Source organism: Carcharodon carcharias, chromosome 3 (assembly GCF_017639515.1).
Source record: "Carcharodon carcharias isolate sCarCar2 chromosome 3, sCarCar2.pri, whole genome shotgun sequence".
NCBI lineage: Eukaryota > Metazoa > Chordata > Chondrichthyes > Lamniformes > Lamnidae > Carcharodon > Carcharodon carcharias.
The window spans coordinates 120442589-120464304 of record NC_054469.1 but is presented as its reverse complement, the minus strand read 5'-3'; the positions used below and the strand labels follow the sequence as shown (position 1 = coordinate 120464304).

At 41.8% G+C, this 21716-nt stretch overlaps 1 protein-coding gene across 12 annotated transcripts in view; it reads right to left on the bottom strand.

The window, feature by feature from the left end:
- The window catches only part of phf14 (PHD finger protein 14), a 309934-nt gene that overhangs the window by 68197 nt on the left and 220021 nt on the right, over positions 1–21716 (bottom strand). The window contains exon 19 of one of the 12 annotated variants that reach the window (XR_005942596.1): positions 19057–19187. The exons of the other annotated variants lie outside the window; for them this stretch is intronic. The gene's annotated coding sequence lies outside the window, so the exon portion shown is untranslated. Of the gene's footprint in view, positions 1–19056; positions 19188–21716 lie in introns of those variants that run through there. 12 annotated transcript variants of the gene reach the window in all.

Here is a 21716-nt window from a genome sequence, read left to right as displayed (position 1 = left end):
ACAGTAGTGAAGGCAAATAGTTGGCTACTTTGGTAAGTGAATTATACATTTACACTAATGGTATGATCTGTGGAGCTAGATAAACTGTGCACTCCTCCAGTCCCAGTTGTAGCATAGATTAGGGGCTCTTGCGGGATATTTGAAACGCTGGCAACTGGATGTGGAATAATAATAATTGAAGGATAAAAGGGCAGGTATCAGGCTTCTTATACATTAGTAAACCAAAACGGCTTTGGAAGTTACTCCGACTTTTTGAGGCATGGAATATTTAACCCTGACTGGTTTACATAAAGTAACCAAGACTAAGCTAGTGGATTGGCGGATAAATTGGAGTTAGAATTAACCATAAGGGTGAGGAATATAGACATAGCTGAGGTAATAGCACAGCATTTGAAATTTGAAGGGATACAAGAGAGACCACATTCTCCAGGGGGTGAGTCAATTGAGTTAGCTAGGATTCAGTTGCAAATGAAGCAGCTTGAACACAAAAAGGAAACGAGGAAACTTAAGTTATAAAAGAAAAAGAGCAGGGGAAATGGAAATGAAAAAGTTTGAACTTGACTTCCAAAGAGAGAAGTTAGCAAGGGAGGAAAGAGACAAGGAACGAGAAAGGGAATACCAGCTTAAAAAGCTGGAAGTAGAAGAGTCCTCAGTTGATGGAGAAAATTCTGATGATGAAAAAAACCCCAACCCTAGCTAAGCAAATGAGGTGGTCAAAAGAAATCTTACATTGCTCCTACAGAGTAAAGCTCATGAGATTTATGCATCACTTTCAGAAAGGTTTTTGTGGATTATGATGCAGTAAAAAAAGACTTCTTGAGTGTGTATAAGTTGGTCCCTGAGACATACAGGCAGAAATTTCAAAACATAAAGAAATAGCCTGGACAGACCTATATTGAATTTGAAAGAGTAAAGCAACTTAATTTTGACTACTGGTTATGGGATATAAAGGTAGATGCAATGTTGAAGCTCTAAGGGAAATAATTATCTTGGAAGAATTAAAAATTCACTTCCTCCAGTACTAAGAACCCATGTTGAAAACCAGAGGGTTGCAATAGCTAGACAGGCAGTGGAGATGGCTGACGATTATGAGCTGGTCCATAAATCCAAACCTTTTTTCCATCACTCCCAGAAACCCGAGATAGAAAGTGGGAAGGTGAAAGGCAATTAGCCAGGGAAGAGAAGGGACAGCTGGGAATGCCCCAAAAATCCTCCTCAGACCAAAAAGGGCTGAGGGGAGTGTTTTCATTGTAACAAAGTGGGACACATTCGTGCAGATTGATGGAAGTTGCATGGGAAATCCATGGGACTTATTGGGGTATGTAAGGATGATTCAGAAAAAGGAGTCCCTGACAGAAAATACAATGGATCAAGCTGTCGCATTAAAAAAGGAGTTTAATTTTAAAATAAATCAATCATTCTGAGATTATTGAAAGAAGCCTGGTTAAAGTTTCTTTTATTCTGAGTCTAACAGGAGCGAAGGTAAATAATTGGCTATTTTGGTCAGTGAATTAAACATTTACACCAACAGTACGATCTGTGGATTAGTGGGGCTAGATAACCTGCGCACTCCTCCCATCCCGGAAGTAACCAATGCCTTGTATCGTTGTAGCAAGACCTCCCTAATTTTATACTCCACCCAACTTGCAATGAAGGCCAATATTCCATTTGCGTTCCTAAATACTATACATTTACTGATATATTGTATTTAGCTTTCTATCTAACCTGCTTGTTACATCCTCAAAGAACTCTAATAAATTGCAAATACAATTTCCTTTCCACAAAACCATGTTAACTCTGCCTAACTGCATTATGATTTTCTAAATGTCCAGCTACTAACTCTTTAATAACGGATTCTAGCATTTTCCCAATGACAAAAGTCAGGCTAACTGGCCTATAATCTCCTGCTTTCGGTCTCCCATCTTTCTTGATTAAAGGTGTTACATTTGCGGTTTTCCAATCCACCGGGACCTTTCCAGGATCCAAGAAATTTTGGAAGATTACAACCAATGCATCCACTATCTCTGCAGCCGCTTAGTTTAAGACTCTAGGATGCAGACCATCAGGGAACTTGTCAGCCTTTAGTACAGTTAGGTTTTTGTAATACTTTTTTTTTTTAGTGATTATGATTGTTTTAAGTTCCTCCTTTTTGCTTCCTGGTTTTCTACTATCCTTGGGATGCTTTCTGTGTCTTCTACTATGAAGGCAGTTACAAAAAGTCACTGCCATTTCCTGATTTCCATTAATAATTCCTCAAACTCACCCTTTAAAGGACCAATGCTCACTTTTGCTACTCTTTTCCTTTTTATATATTTGTAGAATCTTTTACTGTCTGTTTTTAAAATTTCTTGCTAGTTTTCTCTCATACTCCAATTTCTCCCTTTTTATTAGTCATTCTTTTCTGGTTGCTAAAATTTTCCCAATCTTCTGGGCTATGACTAATCTTTGCAGAATTTCATGTCTTTTTCTTTCTAATATGATACCATCCTTAGCTTCCTTACTTTGCCATCAATGGTGCATCCTTCTTGTAGTTTTGCTTTCCCAGTGGAATGTAACTTTACTGAGAGTTATGAAATATCTCCTTAAAATGCCAGCCACTACCCAAACACTCCTCGCTCAAGACCTTAGTATTACCTGCTTCTGGGATTCATTGGGCCATCTTGTTCTTTTTGGTTGTAGGCCCAGCAGTGCCTGCTAATGTGCTCCTGGTGCTGCCGGGACTGATGAAGCAGTTGGCCAATTGAATGAGGGGGCGCAAATCCCACACTGCCCTATTTTGCCCACCGGCAGTGTGTTCTGGCTGCAGTGCCAGCTGGCGTGGAGCGGGTCAGCCCCATGATGACTTTGCTTCTGCGGAGTCAAGCTGTCTGTCTACCTGTAGTATACTGCCCAACATTTCAAGTCTTATAATTTTTCATCAGAAGTAGGACAAGTTAGCAATATAATAGGTTTTGAAGAAGTAAGAGGGGGAGGGTGGGAAAAAAAGAACAAAGAAAAAGGTCTGTGGTAGGGTGCAGGGCAGGGGAGATTAAATGACAAAAGGTTTCAAGGTGCAAGGCCGAAGCGGGGTGGTGATGGGGCAAGAAAAGAAACAAAAATTGTCTGGAAAAGATGTGAATAGCAGATGTGAATAGATGCTGTCTGAAAGCAAAGAAAATGAAATAAGAGAAAAACCAAACCAGCAAAGGAAAACAAAACGAAATAAGGGCTGAAGTTGTGATATCAAATTATTGAACTAAATGTTGAATCTAGAAGGTTGTAAAGTGCCAAGTTGAATGATGAGATACTGCTCCTTGAGCAGGTGTTGAGCTTCACTGGAACACTGCAAGAGTCCAAGGACAGAGAGATCAGAGTGGGAGTAAGGTCAAGAATTAAATTAACAAGGGACGGAAGCTTGGGGCCATGCTTGCAGAATGAAAGGAGGTGTTCCGCAAAGTGGTCACCCAATCTACGTTTGGTCTTCGTATATAAGGATGACTACATCAATGGGTATAGTACACTAAATTTAAAGTAGTACAAGAAAATCACTGCTTCACCTGAAAGGGGTCTTGAACAGTGAAAAGGGAGGAAGTAAAGGGCAGGTATTACATCTCCTGCGCTTGCATGGAATGATGCTATATGAAAGGAAGCGGGCATTGGGGTGGCTAAGGAGTGGACCAAGGTATCGTGGAAGGAATGGTCCCTTCAGAATGCTGCAAGGGGGAGGAAGGGAAATATGTGTATGATGGTGACATCATGCTGGGGTTGGTGGAAATGGCAGAGGATAATCCATTAAAAATGGAAGCTGATGAAGTGGGAGGCAAGAATGGGGAACCCTATCGTGGTTCTGGGAGTGAGGAGAAGGAGTAAAAGAAGTGCGTGAAATAGAATGGAGACATTCAAGGGCCTAGTCAACCATGAGGGGGGTGGGAGGGTGGGAAGCCAAATGGGAGATACTAGCATGGAAGGTTGTATCATCTGAACAGATGGGATCGAGGAAGAGAAACCAGGAGAATGGAATAGAGTTGCTACAGGAAGCAGGGTGTGAGGAAGTATAGTCAAAGAAGTTGTGGGAGTCAGTGAGCTTACAGTGAAGATTGGTTGATTGCCTCTATTTCTGGAGAATAGGCTGAGAAGTCAAGGATGGGAAGAATCAGAGATAGACCATTTGAAGCCAAGAGAAGGGTAGAAATTGGAATCAAAGTTGATGAAATTTCCCATTTCAGGGCAAGGGCAGGAAATGCTATCAATGTACTAGAAAAAGGTGTGGAAATGGCCAGTGTAAGAATACAACAAAGAATGTTTCATATATTCCACAAAAAGGAAGGCATAGCTAGGGCCCATACGAATACCAAGAGTACCACTTTTATTTGGAGGAAGTGAGTGGAGTTGAAGGAGAAGTTGGTCAATGTGACAACAAGTTCAGCCAGGTGGAGGGTGGTGGATGGGATCATGATTCAGCAGAGGTAGAGGAAGAATCAGAAAGTTTGTGTTTGACCTCTGCTAGGTAGAGGTTGGTCCACCAGTTAAGAGATATCTACATCTATCTATCTATATGAACCTTTAAGCAAAATGATGGGGCAGCTGAGATCTATTGCCTTCTACAGCACTGGAGAAGAATGATATTGTTGAGGAGTGAAAGAGAGAATCCATTTGGTTAGAATTAAGGAACAATAGAGGTGCTATTACTCTCCTGCACTACAGTCTACCAAATAATGGTATGGAGATGAAGGAGCAAATTTCCAGGCAAATTACATAAAGGTGCAAGAACTGTAGAGCAGTTAAAATAAAGAACTTCATTTAGCCGAGTATAGGCTGAAATAGTAACAGTGTAAAGGCCAAAGAGGGGGAGGAATTCCTAAAATGTGTGCAAGAGAACGTATTGATCAGTGTATTTCCAGTCCAAGAAGGTTGTCAGAGAAGCAGTGGGACTGATTAGGGACCAAAATTGAGACTTATTGTTGGAGGCAGAAGGCTTGGTTGAGACACAAAACGAGTACTCTGCATTAATATATTAGGGACAAGAATTTGCCAAAGGCAAATAGGGTAGACAAGGAGCTGTTGGAATACTGGATGAGATAAAGACAGATAAAGAGAAGGTAATGGACATGGTAATGGAAGAAAGTGAACAAGTCTATCTAATCGAAATGGGGTGCATCCGAGGTTGCTGAGGGAAGTATGGGTAGAAATTACAATCCTCCTTGAATATAGTGGTGGTGCTAGAGGAATGGAAAATTACACTTTACACCCGAGTTTAAAAAAGGGGAAAAAGTTAATCTTGACAATTATAGACCTATAAGCTTGTCGGTGGTGGGATAGCTTTTAGAAAGAACAATCTGCAGGAAAATTAATAGCAACATGGGCAGGTATGGACTAATAAAGGTCAGCAAGCAAGGATTTAAGGGAAAATCATGTTTGAATAACTTTGTTGCCTTATCAAAAAAATCAACTGAGAGGATGAATAGATGAAGGCAATGCAGTAGATAAGGCGTGCACGGATTTTGAAAAGACACTTGATAAAGTGCCACATATTAGGCTTGTTGGCAAAATTGGAGCTCATGAAACAAAAGGAACAGCAGCAGCATGGATACAAAAATTGGCAAAGTTGTGGTGAATTGCTGTTTTCCAGATTGGGAGGAGTTATACAGTGGTGTTCCCAGGGTCAGTACCAGAATCACTTTTGTTTTTAATACATATTTATGACTTGGTCTTGGGGGTACAGGGCATAAATTCAAAATATGCAGATGGCAAAAAACTTGGAAGTATTAAGAAAACAGTGGGGAATGTGGCAATAAACTTCAAGGGGACATAGGCTAGTGGAATGTGCAGACACGTGGCAGATAAAATTCAACATAGAAAAGTACGATCTATTTTAGCAGGAAGACTTGAAACAATACAAGCTAAGCGGTACAATTTTAGACAAGGCGCAAGAACAGAGATCTGTGAGTGCTTATGCACAAATCTCGAAAGACATGGGATAAGTTAACAAAGCAGTTAATCAAGCATATTGGATAGAGTACGAAAGGCCAGGAAGTTGTGCCAAAGCTATATAAAACACTAGTTTGGCCCTAGCTGTAGCCAATTCTAGGTACCACACTTTAGGAAGATATTGAAGGTTTTCGAGAGGGTACAGAAGAGATTTACTGGAATGGTTCCAGGAATGAGGAATTACAGTTACATGGATACACTGGAGAAGCTGGGGTTTGTTCTCCTTAGAACAGAAAATGCGCGAGCAGAGGGCGTAGTTTAAAATGATTGGCAAAACAACAAAGTGTGACATGACTTAATGAGTGGTTAGAATTTGGACTGCGCTGCCTGACAGAAGGTTTGATACGGATTCAGTAGTAGTCTTCAAAACGCAAAATAACTGAAGAAGAAAAAATTATATGGCTATGGAGAAAGAAGAAGCTGAGACTGACCAGATTGCTCTTCAAAAGCGCCATAAGACCATAAGACAGAGGAGCAGAAATTAGGCCATTCGGCCCATTGAGTGTGCTCCGACATTCAATCATGGCTGATAAGTTTCTCAACCCCATTCTCCCGCCTTCTCCCCGTAACCTTTGATCCCCATACCAATCAAGAACCTTTCCATCTCGGTCTTAAATACACTCAATGACCTGGCCATGAATTCCATAGATTCACCACTCTCTGGCTAAAGACGTTTCTCCTCATCTCTGTTCTAAAAGGTCTTCCCTTTACTCTGAGGCTGTGCCCTCGGGTCCTAGTCTCTCCTACTAATGGAAACATCTTTCCCATGGCCACTCTATCCAGGCCTTTCAGTATTCTGTAAGTTTCAATCAGATCCCTCCTCAACCTTCTAAACTCCATCGAGTATAGACCCAGAGTCCTCAAATGTTCCTCATATGTTAAGCCTTTCATTCCTGGGATCGTTCTCATGAACCTCCTCTGGATCCTCTCCAGGGCCAGAGCATCCTTTCTGAGATATGGTTTCCAAAATTGTTCACAATATTCTAAATGTGGTCTGACCAGAGCCTTATAAAGCTTCAGCTTTATAGTCCTCGCGAAATAAATGCCAACATTGCATTTGCCTTCCTAACTACCGACTCAACCTGCAAGTTAACCTTAAGAGAATCCTGGACTAGGACTCCCAAGTCCCTTTGCACTCCAGATTACTGAATTCTCTCCCCAATTCGAAAATAGTCTATGCCTCTATTCTTCCTACCAAAGTGCATGACCTCACACTTCCCCATGTTGTATTCCATCTGCCACTTCTTTGCCCATTCTCCTAACCTGTCCAAATCCTTCTGCAGCCTCCCCGCCTCCTCAATACTACGTGTGCCTCCACCTATCTTTGTATCATCTGAAAACTTAGCCAGAATGCCCTCAGTTCCTTCATCTAGATCATTAATGTATAAAGTGAAAAGTTGTGGTCCCAACACTGACCTCTGCAGAACTCCACTAGTAACCGGCCGCCATCCTGAGAAGGACCCTCTTATCCCCACTCTCTGTCTTCTTCCAGACAGCCAATCTTCTATCCATGTAGGCTAGTACCTTGCCTCTAATACCATGGGCTCTTATCTTACTGAGCAGCTTCCTGTGCGGCACCTTGTCAAAGGCCTTCTGCAAGTCCAAGTAGATAACATCCATTGGCTCTCTCCTTTGTCTAACCTTTTTGTTACCTCCTCAAAGAATTCTAACAAATTTGTCAGGCATGACCTCCCCTTGATGAAACCATGCTAACTTTGCCCTATTTTACCATGCATTTCCAAGTATTATGAAATCTCATCCTTAATAATGGACTCTAAAATCTTACCAACGACCAAGGTCAGGCTAATCAGCTTGTAATTTCCTGTCTTTTGCCTTGCTCCCTTCTTAAACAGGGGGGTTACATTAGCGGTTCTCCTGTCCTCTGGGACCCTCCCTGACTCCAGCGATTCCTGAAAGATCACCACTGATGTCTCCACTATCTCTTCAGCTATTTCCTTCAGAACTCTGGGGTGTAATCCATCTTGTCCAGGTGATTTATCCACCTTCAGACCTTTCAGTTTTCCTAGCACCTTCTCCTTGGTAATGGCCACCATACTCACCTCTGCCCCCCAACTCTCTTGAACTTTGCGGATGTTACTCATGACTTCCACCGTGAAGATTGACGCAAAGTACCTTTTCAGTTCCTCCGCCATTTCTTTGTTTTCCACTACTACTTCTCCAGCGTCATTTTCCAGTGGCCCAATGTCCACTTTTGCCTCTCTCTTACCCTTTATATATCTAAAAAAACTCTTGCAATATTCTTTTATATTACTGTTTGGTTTACCCTCATATTTAATCTTCTCCCTCCTTATTTCTTTGTTAGTTGTCCTCTGTTGGTCTCTGTAGGCTTCCCAATCCCCTGGTTTCCCACTGCTCTTTGCCGCATTGTATACTTTTTTAGCTTTTATGCTGTCCCTGACTTCCCTTGTCAGCCATGGTTGCCTCGTCCTCCCTTTAGAATGCTTCTTCTTCCTAGGCCAGGGCATACTCACTGGGCTGAAGGGCCTCCTTCTGTTCTGTGCTATTCAATATTCTATGACATGGCAATCTGGTGAACTGAATAAGAAAATGCAAGATATTTGTCTTTACAATGGCATGTTTATACCATCTCAGAAAAGTATCCTTGGTGTTAAGTCAGTTTTTCATGGTCAATAGCATACTGGATATCAGAGATCTTATTGCTCCATTGAACTATTAACTCAGGAATTTCCAACAAGACAAGAAGCAACAGAATCACTTTAGGCAAAAATAGCCAGATATGAACAATGTAAAATATAAACAGATATGGATATGTACAGCGTCTTCAACAGTAAGAAGACAGTCACTAATTTTTTCGAGGAAGACTGATCATAATATTGGCCGCCTATTTCCAGTCCCTTCAGGTTGCAAACTTTCTTCAGTGGAGTCTCAAGGCCATTGGTTTGAGAATCACCTCAACATAGTCCAGTCAAATAAGTAGGGAAGTTACCTACAAATGCTAGTAAAAAAACTGAGAATCCTCAAGAAAACTCAGTCTTATCTGCTATCATTAGCAGCCTTTTTTGTTTTAGATAAAGGCTGCATCTACATAGTAATGGAATATTGCATTTCTGCTTGACCTACAACAGGGAAGGTCCAGCTCCTGTTCCTGGACTCAGCTTAATACTGTTGTAAGATGTTGTGCTTGGTTTGGTAGGTTTCACGAAGAGGTTCTGAGTCTTGTATAGTTTGATATATGTATGTATGTGTGTATATATATATATATATATATATATATATATACACACACACACATACACACACAGTATAAGGCCTAAACTTGGAGCTGACTCCATGCTTGCCTCGACACACCTCTGTCCAGTCCAAGACTGCCCTCTAAACTTAGGTTATGTGTTCCTCTAAATCACAGTGTGGACAGTACTATATCCAGTCCCATGTTAGCCCTTTCTATGACAGACTTTTATACTACAAATACCAAGTGCTGCAGGCCAGTGGATATAATGAGGGTCCCATTCCTTTAAGTTTCCTCCATTACAACAGCCTGTAAAGCATTTTGGGACATCCAAATGCATGAAAGACGCAATATAAATACAAGTCTTTCTTATAACCAAGTCCAATTTTACAGCGTGGAAGAAATGTAGCCAGCCTATCAGTCCTCAAGAGTTGATCTCACTTAAGCAAAATGCAAGGAATATAAGAGACTTACCTTAATATTTAATTTCAATTCAAAATCCACCTAGAATGCCAGCAATTTTTGTAGGATTTCTGTCAAACTTCACTGCACTCAATACTGTATACCTTTGCAGAGATCAAACTTGGGAGAACCCATCACAATTTGCAGAGGTATGTAAAAACAAATGGGTATTTATATTAGGTGATTTCAACTTTCCCAACATTAATTGGGATCGACATAGTGCTAAGGGCTTGGATGAGCGAAATTCTTGAAATGTGTACAGGAGAACTTTTTAGGTCAATATGTAGAGGGTCCAACAAGGGATGGCGGCGCAGTGCTGGACCGAATTCTGGGGAATGAAGCCGGACAGGTGGCTGAAGCAGTGGTGGGGGAGCATTTTAGTGATAGTGACCACAACATGGTACAAGTTAAGCTTGTTATGGACAAAGAAATAGACAAGTTGCAAAAAATGTTTTGGATTGCTGGAGAGCAGATTTTAGTAAAATAAGGCAGGATATGGCCAAGGTCGACTACTTGTGGGGAAATCTACAGAGGAGCAGTGGGGGGCATTCAAAAAGAAAATGGGGAGGGTACAGGCTCAACATGTTCCCTCTAGGGTGATAGGAAGCAGTAACAAGCTCAGAGAACCATGGATGACCAGCGGTATTCAGGATATGATGAGAAGGAAAAGAGAGGCTTTTAGCAGGTACAAGGGGAGCAAATCAGTGGAGGCATTAGTGGAGTACAGACAGTGCAGGGTGGAGCTTAAGAAAGCAATTAGGAGAGCAAAGAAGGGATATGAGAAAGCTCTAAAACAAAAACAAAAATACCTGGAAAAACTCAGCAGGTCTGGAAGCATCTACGGAAAGGAGCACAGTTAACATTTCGAGTCCGAATGACCCTTCAACAGAACTAAGTAAAAATAGAAGAGAGGTGAAATATAAGCTGGTTTAAGGGCGTGGGGGGTGGGGGACGGACAAGAAGAGCTGGATAGAGGGCCAGTGATAGGTGGAGATAACCAAAAGATGTCACAGACAAAAGGACAAAGAAATGTTGAAGGTGGTGATATTATCTAAAGGAATGTGCTAATTAAGGGTAGAAAGCAGGACGAGCAAAGTACAGGTAGCCCTAGTGGGGGTGGGGTGGGGGGAAGAGATCGAAATAGGCTAAAAGGTAGAGATAAAACAATATATGGAAATGCACTTAAAAATAATGAAAGTAGGTAGGAAAAGAAAAATCTATATCAATTATTGGAAAAAACAAAGAGGGGGAAAATTGGAAAGGGGGTGGGGATGGAGGAGAGAGTTCATGATCTAAAATTGTTGAACTCGATATTCAGTCCGGAAGGCTGTAAAGTGCCTAATCGGAAGATGAGGTGCTGTTCCTCCAGTTTGCGTTGAGGTTCACTGGAACAATGCAGCAAGCCAAGGACGGACATGTGGGCATGAGAGCAAGATGGAAATGGCAAGCGACAGGGAGGTCTGGGTAATGCCTGCAGACAGACCGAAGGTGTTCTGCAAAGCGGTCACCCAGTCTGCGTTTGGTCTCTCCAATGTAGAGGAAACAAAGTGAAGCAGCATTTCACTTGCACTTCCCTCAACTTAGTCTACTGTATTCGTTGCTCCCAATGCAGTTTCCTCTACATTGGAGAGACCAAACACAGACTGGGTGACCGCTTTGCAGAACACCTTCGGTCTGTCCGCAAGCATTACCCAGACCTCCCTGTCACTTGCCATTTCAACACTCCACCCTACTCTCATGCCTACATGTCCATCCTTGGCTTGCTGCATTGTTCCAGTGAAGCTCAACGCAAACTGGAAGAACGGCACCTCATCTTCCGACTAGGTAATTTACAGCCTTCCAGACTGAATATCGAGTTCAACAATTTTAGATCATGAACTCTCTCCTCCATCCCCACCCTCTTTCCGATTTTCCCCCTCCTTTTTGTTTTTTCCAATAATTTACATAGATTTTTCTTTCCCCACCTACTTCCATTATTTTTAAGTATATTTCCATCCATTGTTTTATCTCTACCTTATAGCCTATTTCAATCCCTTCCCCCCACACCCCCACTAGGACTCTCTGTACCTTGCTCATCCTGCTTTCTACGCTTAATTAGCATATTCCTTTAGATAATATCACCACCTTCAACATCTCTTTGTCCTTTTGTCTGTGACATCTTTTGGTTATCTCCACCTATCACTGGCCCTCTATCCAGCTCTTCTTTTCCCAACCCCTCCTTAAACCAGCTTATATTTCACCTCTCTTCTATTTTTACTTGGTTCTGTTGAAGGGTCATTCGGACTCGAAACGTTAACTGTGCTCATCTCCGTAGATGTTGCCAGACCTGAACTTTTCCAGGTATTTTTGTTTTTGCTTTGGATTTCCAGCATCCGCAGTGTTTTGCTTTTATATTTATATGAGAAAGCTCTGGCTGGTAAAAGTAGAGAAAATCCCAAAGTATTCTATAATATCAATGGGAAGAGGATAACCAGGGAAAGAGTAGGGCCCATTAGGGACCAAGGAGGCAATCTATGGGTGGAGCCAGAGGACATCGCTAGTGTTGAACGAATACTTCACATCCGTCTTCACCCAAGAGAATGAGGATGAAGGTATCGAACTCCGGGAGAGACACTGCGAGGTTCTTGAGTAAACTGATATAGGGAGTGACAAGGTATGAGAGGTGTTGGCAGGCTTAAAGGTGGACAAATCTCCAGGTCCAGATGATTTGTGTCTGATTGCTGAGGGAGGTGAGGGAGGAAATCGCAGGGGCTCTGACCCAAACTTTTAATTCCTCTCTGGCCACGGGGGAGGTGCCAGAGGACTGGAGAACCGCTAATGTGGTTCCGCTATTTAAGAAGGGTTGGAGAGAGAAGCCAGGGAACTACAGGCTAGTGAGTGGTAGGGAAACTATTGGAGAAAATTCTGAAGAAGAGAATCTATCTCCACTTGGAGAGGCAAGGTTTGATCAGAGATAGTCAGCATGGCTTTGTCTGAGGGAGGTCATGCCGAACAAATTTGACAAATTTTTTGAAGTGACCAGGTGTGTAGATGAGGGTAGTGCAGTTGATATGGTTTATATGGATTTCAGCAAAGCCTTTGACAAGGTCCCACATGGGAGACTTATAAAGAAGGCAAATGCACATGGGATACAGGGTAGTTTGATGAGGTGGATTCAAAATTGGCTTAGTTGTAGGAGACAGAGGGTGATGACAAAAGGATGCTTTAGTGATTGGAAGCCAGTGTCCAGTGGCGTACCACAGGGATCTGTGCTGGGTCCCCTACTATTAGTTATTTATATAAACAACATAGATGACAATGTGGGGGGTAGGATTAGTAAGTTTGCGGATAACACAAAGATTGGCCGGGTGGTTAACAGTGAGGTTGAGTGTCTTGGGCTACAGGAAGATATAGATGGGATGGTCAAATGGGCAGATAAGTGGCAGATGGAATTTAACCCTGAAAAACATGAGGTGATACACTTTGGAAGGAGTATTTTGACAAGGAAGCATTCAATGAACGGCATGACACTAGGAAGTTCTGAGGAACAAAGGGACCTTGACGTGTGTGTCCAGAGATCTCTGAAGGCAGAGGGTCATTTTAGTGGGGTGGTGAAAAAGGCACACGGGACACTTACAAGAGTAGGGAGGTCATGTTGGAGTTGTATAGAACCTTGGTGAGGCCACGACTAGAGTACTGTGTGCAGTTCTGGTCGCCACATTATAGGAAGGATGTGATTGCACAGGAGGGATGCAGAGGAGATTCACCAGGATGTTGCCTGGGATGAAACATTTAAGTTACGAAGAGAGGCTGGATAGACTTGGGCTGTTTTCGTTGAAGCAGAGAAGACTGAGGGGTGACCTGACTGAGGTGTACAAGTGTACAAGATTATGAGGGGCATGGACAGGGTGGATAGGGAGCAGCAGTTCCCCTTAGTTGAAGGGTCAGTCACGAGGGGACATAAGTTCGAAGTGAGGGGCAGGAGGTTTGGGGGGATGTGAGGAAAAACTTTTGTACCTTTAAAAGTACCTTTAAAAAGTACCTGGATGGGCACTTGGCACATCATTACATTCAAGACTATGGGCTAAGTGCTGGTAAATGGGGTTAGGTAGGTTAGGTGTTTCTCACGTGATGCTGCGGACTCAATGGGCCGAAGGGCCTCTTCTGTACTGCGAGATTCTGTGATTACAATGAGATAATTCTGGCTACATATTTCTCTGGTATTTTCAAAGAATGTCCTTATCAAATGGCTCAATCTTATATGAGTAAATTAACTTTTTTGTTATTAGCAGGCAACAAACTAAATAATATCCATCAGCAAGGACAGCACAAATCCAAATTTCACATGATTTAAGTTCTTTGTGTAAATGAACTAACTACTTTGCAACTGCTTTGCTTTATCAACTGGATTCCAACAAAGGTTTGGTTACAATATGTCGGCCTAGATTTTGAGGTTAGCAGTGAAGGGACAGTGCTTGTTATTCATCATGCTGACAGCTTCCCATGGGCTTTGGTTGGCAACTTAAGGTTTATAGAGATCTTCTCCAGCACCACGCCCTTTACAAAGAATTAGTGGCATGAGGAAAAGAAGGGAGGGCAACAGTGAGTCTTTTCAATCAGGTTGAAGAATATTCAGAGCCACACAGCTGAATAGAGGCATCTGTGGAGAGGGAGGGGAATTTTTTTGCAAGTTGTGCATCAGGTTACCTAACCTGCCCTCCCCTCTAAGCTATCTTGCTTGAGCCAGTGTCTAACCGGCACTGGCTAGCTGCCTGAAAACTGCATGTAGCTAATTAAGATCAATTAAGTGCATACTGGAGGGCAAACTGATGGCCATTGGGGTGGGGGGGGGGGGAACCAGTGTCTCCTCTAAATCCCTCATCTTGAAGCCATGGGGGACAGAGTGCTACAAGCATGGTGGCAGGAAGTCCTGTGGAGGCACCCTCACTGTTGCCTACTTGCATTGGCAGGCCCACCACTCCTGGTGAGGCTGCCATCCAGCCACCACCCACAGCTTCAGGTAATTCAATTCACTCTCCTGCCCATGCAGCTCCATTCCTAATTGGATGGGGTTCCTGGAGGTGGCCTACTAATTCTCTGCATTCAGGAAAATCACATAATTGAGTGAAACACGGGCACCATTGGTGTAAGGATCCACATATGGTACTAATCGGTGACTAAAACAATATTGGTAAGATTTTGTCAATGCTGTCAAAGCCAAAAAAAGCAATTTAAACTAAATTAATTACAAAATAAAGCACAGAAATCAAAATAAAGAGAAAGAAAGCAAAACAAAGAGAGGGAAAGTCAGATGGGTTTAAGAGGGTGATTTAAAAAAGGCAGAAAGAAAGAGTAAAAAAAAGTTTATTCATTTAAGTCTCCAATATTAATTCAATTCTGAAGGAAGGATGCAAAGGTTTTAAAGAGGGTGCATAATAGATTTGAGAATGGTGCCAGGGATGAGGGACTTCAGTTACGTGGATCAACTAGAGAAGTTTAGAAAGGGGAAGATTGAGAAAAGATTTGAAACATGTCTTCAAAATCATGAGGGTTCTAGACAGAGTAATGAGATACTGCTCCCGTCGGCAGAGCAGTCGAGAACTAGAGGACACCAATATAACGTGAAAGGCAACAGAACATGATGGAAAACTTTACACAGCGAGTAATTAGAATCTGAAACACTGCCTGAGAGTGTGGTGGAGGTAGATTCAATTGTGGTTTTCAAAAGGTGATTGGATAGGCTCCTGAAGAGAGCAAATTTGCAGGGCTAAGGGGAAAGGGCGAGGGACTAAGTGATTTGGTCTTAGAGTCAGCTTGAACATAAACTGAATTGTCTCCATCTGCGCTGTATTCGTTCTATGAACGAGACTTGCAAAATGTCATTTTTAGTGCCAGATAAGTTGTTTGACAGTAATTGATATCATAAAATATTCACTTATATCTAAATCCACCTAACTTTTTCTGGTGTGTTCAATTGGTCTCTTGCAACTTCACACCTCTACGTACTGAGTCTTTTGATAAGGTACAATGCAGCCTGTGGAAGAATGGGGTAACTCAGATAGCAACTTCTGGATTTCCACTTGAAACTGCACATGTAAAGACTCAGTTGCTTTCTGATTTACTCCTGAGTAACGGTGGATCCTGTTATCTTCACTGTTATTCTCAATGCAAAATCCTGGCCAATAAAAATTAAGATAACACACAGTTACCACAGCACTAATATTCTACTGAAAGAGCTTTTCTTTTTAAAGTTCAGGTGAGTAGGCAACAGTTGTTGTTCTGCTTTTAGAATTCACCACTGCTTAAGTAATCAGAAAAGTCTGAGGGGCCCCATTGTCTTAGATCGACTCTACAACTGGAAATCTTTTTTAAAACAGTCCCCTGGCAAGTCATCCTATTACAGTACTGTGCTTTTCAGGGATCTCAGAAGAGGGTGTCAGATGTACTTTTAAGTTCTAACAAGTACTTGTACTGATATAGAATTGTTCATGTAAAAAGATGGCTCAAAGCATTTGTAACTACAGTATTGGAATATATTAATGGTACAAACGGTATCAGACAATCCTCAGTAATTTGTGTCCTGTAGGAATAAAATCTTGTGATTTGTAGTGCCTATGCAATTTTTAGCTTGTTGAATGCAGCTGGTAGAGAGAACTTTGCAAACAAAAGAAGGAAACTCTTGATACTGTAACTTTCACCTGTGCCAATTCCAACTGCTGACAGGCAATGTTTTTAAATTAACTACAAGGCAACTACTTAAAGTTACAAAGATGCTGTTTAGTAAATCTATGTTTTGTCCTGAGTGACTGACAGGAGGAGATGGAGATGAGTGATCAACCAGCATTGGGGTCACCAAAAGTCAAACAGAAGCTAAAAGAAGGTGGTGGCAAAAGCAAAATACTGTGGATGCTAGAGATCTGAAATAAAAATAAAGCACTGGAAAAACTCAGCTGGTCTGGCAGCATCTGTGGACAGAGAAACAGAGTTAATGTTTCATGTTCAATGTGACTCTTCTTCAGAAGTCAGTAATTCGGATCCTGAAGAAGTGTCAGATTGGATTGGAAACATTAACTCTGTTTCTCTCTCCACACATGCTGCCAGACCAGCTGAGTTTTTCCAGCACATTGTTTTGATTTAAGGTGGTTGTGGTGTTTGGTTTTCTCTCAGCCCCAGATCAATTCTCAATTCTTTTTCAATTAAAACCAAATTGATACGCTATTAAATCAATTATCTAAAAAAAAATCCCTTCTTAGGTACAACAGTCCTCATATGAGGAGGTTATCTATTACACACTCTAATGACTACTTTCTTCCACATGCACTGTGAATACATTGCACTGCTGTTTATGTTCTTTTGCTGTTACTGTACCAATATGCATACTTGATACATTTCAGGGATATTAATCTATGTTGTATACTCTTGTTATAAATTTCAAATTTACAGAAAATTCTCTAAATATTGATCATGTACAATTTACTAAAATAAATGAATTTGACTAATTATCATACTGCAAAATATTAATGTACGCCACTCTTGTGATAGATCATAAGAGAAATGAGTTAACTTTAAAAGGCATTTGACGAGACTTGGCCAGCTGCTATTTTAATATTTTATTGTTGATTTTAAGTATAATAGGTTTTTGAAAATAAGGATTAAACAAAATAATTTCCCTCGCCAAAAAAAGGGAAAAAGTTTAGATTTTCCAATCAGTATTATTTAACAGTAGCAAATAAATGAGTTACTAATAGTGTTAAAATAACACTACTTGCCTTGCTTTGCATAAAATATGAATGCTCAAAGCAGTTCCCTAAATCCAATGGAAGATATAAATGCCTGGATTTTCTGATCAGTGTCACAGAATCACAGTGCAGAAGAGGCCCTTCAGCCCATCGAGTCTGCACCGACACGTGAGAAACACCTTGACCAACATACCTAATCCCATTTACCAGGTAGGTAGGTCAGGTGTTTCTCACGTGTCGGTGCAGACTCGATGGGCTGAAGGGCCTCTTCTGCACTGTGATTCTGTGACACTGATCAGAAAATTCAGGCATTTGTATCTGAGGGACTGAGGGAACTGTTTTGAACATCCATCATATTTTATGCAAAGCAAGGCAAGTAGTATATTTCCAGGAAAAAATGCCTCCCTGCAAATTAAACAATTGCTCTAGGTTAGTTAAGAATAATAACCTCTAATAGATTGGGAAAGTATACCCTGCAATTGTTGTGGACATTTGATACTTGTGACATTTGATACTTCCATTCAGTTGTGCCAATTTATCTAAATTACTAAAGCCCAAGTTATTGCCTTGTTATCTGACAAAAGCAATGGTATACTCATTGTTCCCAAGTGAACGTAGCCTGCTCTTGATACCCTCAATATTCTAAGCTTGTAAAAAAAAGGATTGTTAAATCAGAAAAGGTAATGAAGTGTCAGCAATCTTTTCATGCATTGCAGTATAACCCTCCGTCACGTACATTTTCCTATTTGAAATTACATCATCAAATTTCTATGCAGCAAATTTACACACATCAGTGGTTCTTAATATTGTGGGATATATTGAAGTATGGTTTCAACAGAATGGATATTCTAAATTTACACTTTTTAGAGAAAGCAATTCTGTATTATCGACAGTCCACCTTAAAGATAAAATAGAGCCATTTTATAGACATCAACATTATCAATGAGGTAGCTTATATTACTGCGATAAGTGAAATGCATTCCTTTGCAACATGCCAATCTAAGAATATCAACCGTTAGATCAATGAACATTTCTCTTTTCCACTTTACCTCCCCAGCATGCAAATAATGATTCTAGATATGATGATACAGTTTAGTCTCCAAAATGAATGCAAGAAAAATAAACTGTACGCTGTGGAGTTCTGCTTAAGTATCTCACTTTTATATATTTACCTATACTTTATCAAAGATTTAATTTTAGTTAAATATAGTATGAAAGAAATTGAAATTAAACAATCTGCATTTCACAAAGATTCTTCAGTTTTTCTCGAATCTTAAGAACCTAGTCAGTACCATTATTAAAAAAACTTCTTAACACTAAATTTATCTATATTGTATAATGTGCTCACTTCTTCCCCACAAACCTTAGTGATTTTTGTACAGCCCATCCCTAATTGCCCTTGAGAAGGTGCTGCTCAGCTGACTTCTTGAGCTGCTCCATTCCATGTCATATAGGTACACCCACAGTGCTGTTAGGGAAGGAGTTCCAGGGTTTTGACACAGCAACAATGAAGCAACGGCAATATATTCCGAAGTCAGGATGGTGTGTGGCTTGGAGGGCAACTTCCAGGTCCGTGCATCTGCTGCCCTTATCCTTCTAGATGATAGTATGGGTGGGTTTGGAAGGCGCTGTCGAAGGAGCCTTGACGAGTTCCTGCAGCGCATCTTGTAGATGGTACACACAGCTGTCATTGCATGTCAATGATGGGGGGAGTGAATGTTTGTGGATGGCCAATCAAGCAGGCTGCTTTGTCTAGGGTGGTGTCGATCTTCTTGCTTGTTGTGGGAGCTGCACCCATCCAGGCAAGTGGAGAGTATTCCATCACATTCCTAGAAGACATAGGAGCAGAAATTAGGCCATTCGGCCCATTGAGTCTGCTCCGACATTCAATCACGGCTGCTACGTTTCTCAACCCCGTTCTCCCACCTTCTCCCCGTAACCTTACCAATCAAGAACCTATCTATCTCGGTCTTAAATACACTCAGTGACCTGGCCTCCACAGCCTTCTGTGGCAATGAATTCCATAGATTCACCACTCTCTGGCTAAAGAAGTTTCTCCTCATCTCCGTTCTAAAAGGTTGTCCCTTTACTTTGAGGCTGTGCCCTCGGGTCCTAGTCTCTCCTACTAATGGAAACATCTTTCCCATGTCCACTCTATCCAGGCCTTTCAGTATTCTGTAAGTTTCAATCAGATCCCCCCTCATTCTTCTAAACTCCAACGAGTATAGACCCAGAGTCCTCAAACGTTCCTCATATGTTAAGCCTTTTATTCCTGGGATCGTTCTCATGAACCTCCTCTAGACCCTCTCCAGGGCCAGAGCATCCTTCCTGAGATACGGGGCCCAAAATTGCTCACAATATTTTAAATGTGGGCTGACCAGAGCCTTATAAAGCCTCAGCAGCACATCCCTGCTTTTATATTCTAGTCCTCTCGAAATAAATGCCAACATTGCATTTGCCTTCCTAACTACCACGTCAACCTGCAAGTTAACCTTAAGAGAATCCTGGACTAGGACTCCCAAGTCCCTTTGCACTCCAGATTACTGAATTCTCTCCCCACTTAGAAAATAGTCTATGCCTCTATTCTTCCTACCAAAGTGCATGACCTGACACTTCCCCACGTTGTATACCATCTGCCACTTCTTTGCCCATTCTCCTAACCTGTCCAAATCCTTCTGCAGCCTCCCCACCTCAATACTAACTGTCCCTCCATCTACCTTTGTATCATCTGCAAACTAAGCCAGGATGCCCTCAGTTCCCATATCTAGATCATTAACGAATAAAGTAAAAAGTTATGGTCCCAACACTGACCCCTGTGGAACTTCACTAGTCACTGGCCACCATCCTGAGAAGGACCCCCTTATCCCCACTCTCTGCCTCCTTCCAGACAGCCAATCTTCTATCCATGCTAGTATCTTGCCCCTAACACCATGGGCTCTTATCTTACTAAACAGCCTCCTGTGCGGCACCTTGACAAAGGCTTTCTGGAAGTCCAAGTAGATAACATCCGTTGGCTCTCCTTTGTCTAACCTACTCGTTAACTGCTCAAAGAATTCTAACAAATTTGTCAGGCATAACCTCCCCTTGATGAAACCATGCTGACTTTGCTCTATTTTACCATGTACTTCCAAGTATTCTGAAATCTCATCCTTAATAATGGACTCTAAAATCTTACCAACGACCAAGGTCAGGCTAATTGGCCTGTAATTTCCTGTCTTTTGCCTCGCTTCCTTCTGAAACAGGGGGTTACATTAGCGACTTTCCAGTCCTCTGGGACCCTCCCTGACTCCAGTTATTCCTGAAAGATCACCACTAACTCTTCAGCTATCTCCTTCAGAACTCTGGGGTGTAATCCATCTGGTCCAGGTGATTTATCCACCTTCAGACCTTACAGTTTTCCTAGCACCTTCTCTTTGGTAATGGCCACTATACTCACCTCTGCCCCCCGACTCTCTTGAACTTTGGGAGTGTTACTCGTGTCTTCCATCGTGAAGACTAACGCAAAGCACCTATTCAGTTCCTCTGCCATTTCTTTGTTCCCCACTACTACTTCTCCAGCATCATTTTCCAGCGGCCCAATGTTCACTTTTGCCGCTCTCCTACCCTTTATATATCTAAAAAAACTCTTGCAATTTTCTTTTATATTACTGGCTAGTTTACCCTCATATTTAATCTTCTCCCTCCTTATTTCTTTTTTTAGTTGTCCTCTGTTGGTCTTTGTAGGCTTCCCAATCCCCTGGTTTCCCACTGCTCTTCGCCGCATTGTATGCTTTCTTCTTAGCTTTTATGCTATCCCTAATTTCCCTCATCAGCCATGGTTGCCTCGTCCTACCTTTAGTATGCTTCTTCTTCCTAGGGATGAATTTTTGCTGTGTCTCCCAAATTACTTACAGAAACTCCTGCCATTGCTGTTCCACTGTCTTTCCTGCTAGGCTCATCTCCCAGTCAATTCTGGCCAGCTCCCCCCTCATGCCTCTGTAGTTGCTTTTATTCAACTGTAATACTGTTACATCTGATTCCAGCTTTTTCCTCTCAAATTGCAGGGTAAATTCTATCAAATTATGGTCACTTCCTCCTAAGGGTTCCTTCACCTTAAGCTCCCTTATCAAATCTGCCTCATTACACATCACTAAATCTAGAATTGCCTGTTCCCTGGTGGGCTCCACCACAAGCTGATGTGCCTTGCAGATAGTGGACAGGTTTTGGGGAGTCAGAAGGTGAGCTATCTCCACAGAATTCTCAGCCACTGACCTGCTCTTGTAGCCACAGTATTTATATGGCTAGTCCAGTTCAGTGTCTGGTCAATGGTGACCCCTGGGATGGGGATAGTGGGGAATTTAGTGATGGTAATGCCATTT